Source organism: Aythya fuligula, chromosome 10, assembly GCF_009819795.1.
Source record: "Aythya fuligula isolate bAytFul2 chromosome 10, bAytFul2.pri, whole genome shotgun sequence".
Taxonomy (NCBI): domain Eukaryota; kingdom Metazoa; phylum Chordata; class Aves; order Anseriformes; family Anatidae; genus Aythya; species Aythya fuligula.
The window spans coordinates 20,065,212-20,073,151 of NC_045568.1; the positions used below are offsets into that span (position 1 = coordinate 20,065,212).

A 7,940-nucleotide genomic window follows, 5' to 3' on the forward strand; every position below is an offset into this window, starting at 1 on the left:
CAAAGTCATCGTTTGGTCTCAGGAGGTGGTCGGAAGCTCAGTACAAAATGTCAGTGTCACAACTTCACAGCTCTGCGCTTGGTTTTGATCAGATCTGGGAAGTGAGAAGGGATGCAATATTCTCATTCCTTTACTGTCACTGCAGAGTATTCATTAGTTTTAATTATTTTTTAGGTTCTAGGGGGAACCATTAAAAAATTAATCACAAATGGAAAGAACAGAAGCCGTATGTGGCCATAAAAAGACAATAAAGCATTTTAAGATACACACTTGTTATGATTTATACTCAAAACAGGACCAGAGGTAGCATATGGTGGTTGCCATAAAATAACATTTATTATAAAAGCATGGAGATTTATCTCCAAGCTTGCTTGTATGTAAGAAGTTGCATTTATTTTAACTTATATTCAGATTCCTGCTGTAATATCTTTTTTTTTTTTTTTCCTTTTTAACTGAGCCAGCTTGCTACAATCCTCATACTGTTGTACCTATAAACATTTCCTTTCTGCAGACATTCTCTTCACTGACTTCAGATGCACTATGCATAGGTTTGGATTTAGACACAAATCAGCTCCCGTTCGGGGGCAGAAACTGTTCACCAGCTGTGTGCTCACCTTCTGCCAACAACCCAGACATTTCCCTCCATTGACTTCAGCCAAGGACTCCATGTGCCCATAAGGATCCTCTGATTGATTCAAGGTTTGCTTTAGCTTCAACATCTCAAACCTAGTAAACTGATAAGGGAACAATTAACAGGGTATTCTTATTTACTGTAAATAAGAAAAAATGGTATGTAAAATTATCACGTTAGCTGCGTCTTGCTGGCCAAATCCTAATGGCAAGGAGGAACACTAGAAAAGAACAGAAACCCACATGAGAGAAATGTCTCCCCGAAGGTGGCACTAAGGGCACGGAGCTAACAACATGCCCCGTATGGATTTCCACCACCCCACATCCCCAGATAGCAAAAAACAGAGGCAGGACCACCCCAGTCCTGGTGCAACACCCAGCTCCTGCTGGATTTAAATATTCACACACACCAGCCAAGAACAGTTCCAAGTGCACAACCAAGTTCTGCTTTCACACACTGTGAAAGGACACAGAGCTTTTAATTCAGCAGTACCAGACTAAAGCGGAACTGCCTTGAGAAGTGACCCATAGAAATAAATGAATGCTGGGCGGCCAAGATATCGAAATGTCGCAAGACTCTCCTCATTTATTTAGCATCCAACTCAATACTTTTAATTCCCCCAAGCCAGTCCACAGCAACCTACACTGATATCCTTAAATGTCAGAGCAGAAACAAGCCAGGCTGGCACAGGACTCGCCTGCCGCTGGGGAGCGAGGCTGGCTTTAGAAATACAAAACCAAGAGCTGCTCGCAGCGGTGGCACAGGTGCCTCTCCCCCTTTCCCTGCAAGTCGCACAAGCAGAAAGGTCACTGGGTGCCCGGGCAGAAATGCACAGCCCCTCCTCTGCTTCACGTGTAATAGTGTCTGGGCAATAAACCCAGCCTGCCGGCATCGTTCCTGCCTGCTGAGTGTGGGTAAAATTCATCTCGAGAGCCGCTCATGGAGTTTGAGCCTTGGCTGTGAGAGGTGCTGGCTCCTGGCAGCACGAGAGGAAGCTCTGCAAGGCAGAACTGCGATCCTACACAGCTCGCGTGGAAAGCTGCACGGAGCCTTCCCCAGCAGACAAGGATTCCTTCCCAAAGGGATCTTCCTTCCACAGCAGACAAAGATTTCAAGCCATCCTATCTACCTAGTCTAAAAATATAAAAATAAAGAAAAGCAACGCCCAGCACTACGGGTATCATCTGCCACTTGCTGTTCCTGGCTTCATAGTCTACCCTTTTTTCCTCTCCAGTCTAGCTGTGTGTGACGTCTGGAAGACAAAAAGGTCAAAGCCGTACAACAACTGCTGTCTCCTCTCCTTCCCGACAGCCCAACAAAAACACAAGAAGTGGATTTCCAGTTTTTTAAAGGAAAGGGAACTGTTCCACCTCATCTGAAGGCTTCTTAGAAGCTTTCATAAACCCAGTCCTTGCACCATGCACAAAGACATTATTTTTTATTTACTCCTATTTCTGTAGAGGTTAGAAACATCTGAGCATTTCCTCAGGGAGCTTTCTCCTCAGCTGGCACTGAACTTCTTCATATTCACGGCTGCTGGCTAAAGACCACGAAGTGCTCACGAAGCAGAGCTGGATCACCATCCCAGCCAAGAAATGCCCACACAGCCAAATACCAACCAAGACATCCCTTCCCAGAAACAGGCTTTCATTTCTCCTCACTGTGGCATGCTAAGATGAATTTAATGAAACCAGACAGATTACCAGCACTTATTCCAGACTATTCCACACAGCTCCTGCAACGTGCTGCGAAACTCGTGGTAGGTGCCAGCACAGATGTAGCATTTAAACACAGACCAGACCCAGGCGTGAAGGGCAGTGGCAGACGTATTTATGGAATGCACGCCCAAATGAATCACGTCTGGTATCATTTTTCTTCCTCTGGCATAATTACAACCAGCTTTAAAATAACGTGAGGTTTCTTTGAATGGGGGTATTTATTTCAGTTAGCTAATATAAAGCATCAGATCTAAAAAGTGCTGGAGGCAAGGGATTTGGTTATTTAGAATTATTCTGCACTAGAATTACACTGGCTCCATAGTCCTATATTGTACTCAGACATTATATGAAATTAAGCACAACAGGGAGAAAGAATCAATCAGTCCTGGCTAAGGAATTGAGATAATAATGACTCATTTGACGGGATTGCTCTGGAAAATTAATAATGACGGTGGTAATTACTAACCTGGGATAGCTGCAGTGCTCATTATTCTCCTTTTACTCCACTGAATGTTAAGTATTATGAAGACGTCTGTTAGAAACGCCGTCTTGTCCGCGGGCTTTCAATCACAGACAAGGGCTCTCTGAGAGGTCTGAAATCTGTCCTCCTCTTACACTCACCGGGAAACAAGCCCCAAGCAACTGCAATATTTGATATATGGCATAGAAGGCCACGAATACAATATTATTTGTAAGAGTTGAGCTCCTGCAAGCCTGATCCCTGACAGCTCTGCTGCCTTTGCTTCCACTTGACCAAGGACCTGGCCCAGCACCTCCACTGGGCAGGGAAGAGCTGATGCATCTCTGCAGACCCCCGTTTCATTAACTGCTTTATCACCTGTGCCAGCGACCAGTCTTCCTCGAGTGAGCCAAAGCCAGGAAAGGGACCAGGCTCCCTCCTGGTCCAGGGCGGCAGCTGAAGAGGAGCTTGTGGGGCTGGAAGACGTGCTGTAATATAACCGGGGAGAGATATTAGCCTCTAAAAAGCTGAGAGTGACTAAAAATAAGAGCGTCTCGCAGCTGTGCTTTCAAACATCTGTTCCACACCCCACGGAGTGCATGCAGCACTTATTTATATTTTAAGTGGATCAGCATAGTGTTTACCTTACGTTGAAGAGCAAGCGATGAAAGCGAATGCCCTGTAATATGCAGGAAGATGATAAAAAAAATAATAATATTTTTTTAAAAAAGTAGTTCTACAGCAATGTTAAAATAAAACAGTTCTTTCTTGATGTTGAAGGAACACAAATTTCTAGTTGTCTGAGCAAGGCAGAGCTTCCTTCCAGCAGCAGCTATCCTTCTTGACCAAAGAATTTTGGACTCCTTGTCACCTTTGCCAATTACTCCCTTTTTCCTGCCAAATACTCCTTTTCCCAGCTGATTTAGCCCAAAATTGCTTTCAGCCCTATGAAATGGGCTCTTTTAAAGACCCTATCTGCATGTCCCTGGTGTGTTACTTTAATCACTCCACACACACCATAACTCTGTCACTGATCCCATCTTTTTCTGTCAAGATGGTCAAACACACAATTTTTCCAGAGGGATTCACAGATTTAAATGTCAAGAAAAGGGGCCGTGAGCTCTTCTGAGGTAAAGGGAGACGCTGATGATTTCTATCTGCAGTCTCTGCCTTCAGGTTTCTTGTTCATCTCCTTGACAAACCCACTGTCACCCAGGCTTGTCACGGCACCCTGCATACATCCAATTATCTGGGCGCAGCATGGCTTGACAAAAACAATCCATCCATACAATCCAAAAAAATCCTTTAGATTAAAAATCCACGTTTCTGTTAAAACTCTGTTTCCCTGTGGCCAGGCCTGATGCTGGCTCCTTAATGATATGGGACCACACCCTCCAAAGAAGTGGGATTGGGGTTGGGGCTCTCCAGGGCTGGTGCTGCATGCATTGAGTGGTTTGTTTGGATAATTTGAGCAGGACTGAGGAAATACCCAAACAGGCTATATTTGCAAAGTTCCCCTGCTGTGTTAGCCCTGCCCACTGTCAAGTATTGAAGAAATAATCATCATTAAAGCTCACCTTGTGCATTAGGAGGTGTCACAGTATTTAAGAGAGGAGGTTGGTGAAATTAAACGAGATGCACGCAGTCATCAGTCGCCCATGAATTACAAAGACCTTGCAGCCACCAAGACAATGTGACCAGAGACCTGTCAATGAATCCTAAGACTCAGCAAATCTCTGTCAAACTGACTTTGTGCTCTGCATCTGGTCCTCGGAGGAAATGTTTAACTGCAGTCACACCTGGGCGTCAGCAGCCTTCCATAAACCATTTACAGAAATCTCTGGCAGCATTTCCATTTCCTGAAGGGTTCAAGAGCAAATGGAGTTAGCCCAAGGAACCTGGGGGGACACAGACACACGGGACAGGGAGCCTTTTTCAGTCTTCCTGTAAGCAGTTGTACAGAGCTGCCTCTAGCAAAACACTTCTCATTATCAGCTTTCCCAACAGAAAAGGACGTATTTGGGAATCTGACTTCGACTATGAGTACTAAACATTGAACTGGCCTGAATGCCTGAGAGATCTGTCAGTTTGGAAGCAGGGATCCTGAAGCAGGGATGAGCAGAACAGCTCTGCAGAACAAACGCCTTTTGCTTCTTATCTGAACTACAGGAACATGTTAAAACACAGGTTCTGCTCACAGCTGCGCTTAGCAAAGACCAAAATAGTCATCTTTACAGTCACTTCCACCTGGAAGGATGTCACCTGCAAGCACATTTCAAGAGGAAGCCCAATTTTAGCAAATTTATGATCGTGAGTGACTGCAGTGCTTGACATGATCCATGTCTGCTTTGTGCATTTCCTGCTTCAGCAGAAACAAAGGTACCGAATTTCTGCTCAGAAGTGCGTGCAAGCTCAGAGAGTTAATTATTGTAATTATCAATTCAACAGACTCAGAATGCTAATCTATTATAAAGTGGTCTGTTAATTGGTGTTAAACTGTCATTAGGCTGCCATTTCCCATGTTATCAAGCTGACCCAAAGCACAGCAGAGCTGAAAAACCAATCCATTCCTCATTTCTGACAAAGGCTGATTACTGATTTGGAGAAGAAGAAAAAAAAAAAAATCTACATACCTGGAACTGAAGTCGTTCTACCAACGAAGGAAAACATCGTTGGTGCTGCTTTAAATTCGGTATTTAAATTCCTTCGGTACCTGCAGGGCGGCAGAATTAAAGACTGGGGCAAACACCAAGAAAAGCCATGCTCGGCACCTTACCTGCCCCAGGAATCACTCGGATGTCACCCAGAGCAGTCCCTGGGGAGGCTCAGGAACAAGGGGCAGGTGCCAGCCGGGTCTCCTCCACCTGGCTGCCTTCTGCCAGCCCAGGCTGCCAGCCTGGCTTCAGTTTCCAGCAGAAGTGCAGGCAAAATTTTGGCTTCCTCACCTCTGAGAGTTCAGTGATAAAACCTAGGTGCCCGGGAGGGCAATGAACTTCAATTTAAGTATGTTGCAGTAAGGAGAGACTGCATTTAATTTCAAGCCATTATCGGGCAAAGCAGCGCTGATGGCTGCTCTCCCCAGAAGCCGCCGTGGCACGACCTGCCGGAGCGCTCCTCAGGTACCTCCCGTGACTGGCATTTCTCTCTGCTAACATTTCTTTCTTTTTATTTTATTTTATTAAGCAGCCAACTTTAAAAGTTCAGGGGAACTCACAATGACCTTTCGAAAGTCCAGAAATGATTCATTGCCTGAAACGGTTTCGGTATGGAGCAGTCTCTGCAATACTTATTCACCTGAATATTCCCTGGCTCTCCCTGAGACAACCCACGGTGCCCATCTTGGTATCCCTTACAGCAGGATGCAGGGCAGAATTTTCTGACTTGACAGATGGGTAAGAGTTTGAGCAGGGAGCAGTGAATTTTCTATATGCTAATCAGAACCTCTTGGTGCTCAGGTACCCTTAAAATCTGGTCTAGGACACTATCTAGGAGAAGAGAAGACTGAGAAAGCCCATGGAAATGGTGACCTGCTTTTACCTGACTCCCTTTCCTCCATGTTTTAGAAATTGCTAGGATAACAAACTTTGTCATTTAGGATTATTTCCAGTTCTTTTTGCTTGTCTTTGTACTCCTTGCCAGTGCACAGCTGTTGTTCTAGCCAATTTATGTTGCTTTTCACTTTCCTTCCAGCATCCCTCTATCACCTGCCTTTGCACGTTGAAATACCAACCAGAGCGCTGGAGAAGAAAAAAATGAAAGAGGTAAAACTTTCAGTGCCATCAATAATAACCCTAGGATCTTGATAGTCTTTCCTAGAAGTGGGAATCCATCTAATTCAGATGTCTTTGACTACTGATGGTTATTATTCCTCCATCCAGGCTTTTCTGAGACCCCTGACTATTTGTCACTTTCTTTCCTTACAGTGGCAGAATACCTGAGTGTACCTGCCTGAGCCTCATTTCTCCTTCACCTCAAAAATTCCGTGAACCTTCAACTGTTTGATACCCTTTACTGCCACACAGATGCTCATCCACAGGAAATTCCCATTTATTTCAATCTGCAAGACCCAGTTACACTGATAAACCGACCCACGTGCCAACAAGCCATCCCCTCCCTGTTCCTTGGTAACAGATAAGCAAGAGGCCAACATCACTTCTGTGCAGAAAGCCTAGCCCACAAATTGCCCACCTAGCAATATGACTTCTTTGTCAGCATCCTCCAGCTGAACTGGAAGTCAAATTAATTCTCGGAGCAGACAGATACATCTTCAAAGAGCTCGAGCATCGATCATCAGCACTGTCTGTCAGCTTCCCTCTCTCTGAATAATTTCCTTGGCAGCAGCTGCTGCACAGAACCATACGAACCTATGCAACTTTCACACGTTGCACTGAGCATTATGCAGTGGTGCCGCTGACCGTGGGGTTTTGCCAGGAGATTGGAAAACAAGCAGTCCTCAGCTTTTCCCCAGCCTTCCCTATCACAAGCAGAATTTATTGTTGCTGGGAAACTGTTGCTGGGACATTCACCGGGCATTTAGTTTTGCTTATCTCTTACTCTTCAAAGTGCTATGTGTTCCCTGGCTTTTATCTAATTCTCTCATTACTATTCCATCCATTGCTTACACCTCTGCAATTCCTCCAGTTGCCTTCATGTGATCTTGCTCCTTTATTTTGTGCTACTGACTTCAAATCCTGCTTGGCTGAGTGTTCTTTTAACTGCAGTGAAGGGAAAATAAACCTGTGCAGATGGAAACCTGGAAACCTGGCTCTTCTGCTGTTCACCAAAGCGGGCTCTGCAAGATCGCTACTAGAGGAATCACCTGGTTAGGCTTGGAGATGGCTGGGCATGACGGCAAGGACAGCTGTCAAACTGAGAAATGCCCACTAGAGCCTCCTCTGTGCTTCAATCAGTCACGTTTGGTTTTACTTCACTTTGTTGATATGCACTGACATGGTCCAAAATGGATACAGAGACAAAGACCAAAGGCAAGTTTTTGCTATTTCAGGAGATAAAGATCTTGCTCAGCATACTCAGAGGGAGTGACTCCTGCAAGTACCATTCTTTGAGAGAATGAATAAATGAGAAAAATGTCATTGCACTGAGCTGAAATTTGTTCTTAATTACTTTACCA

General features: G+C 44.9%; 1 long non-coding RNA gene across 1 annotated transcript; it reads right to left on the reverse strand.

The window, feature by feature from the left end:
- Positions 1-3,193: 3,193 nt before the first annotated feature.
- Positions 3,194-5,503, reverse strand: LOC116493218. The gene is made up of 3 exons (XR_004253722.1): positions 5,443-5,503; positions 4,387-4,668; positions 3,194-3,297 (listed from the first exon to the last, which is right to left on the reverse strand). It is a non-coding gene; the product is annotated as an uncharacterized LOC116493218 (long non-coding RNA).
- Positions 5,504-7,940: the final 2,437 nt, after the last annotated feature.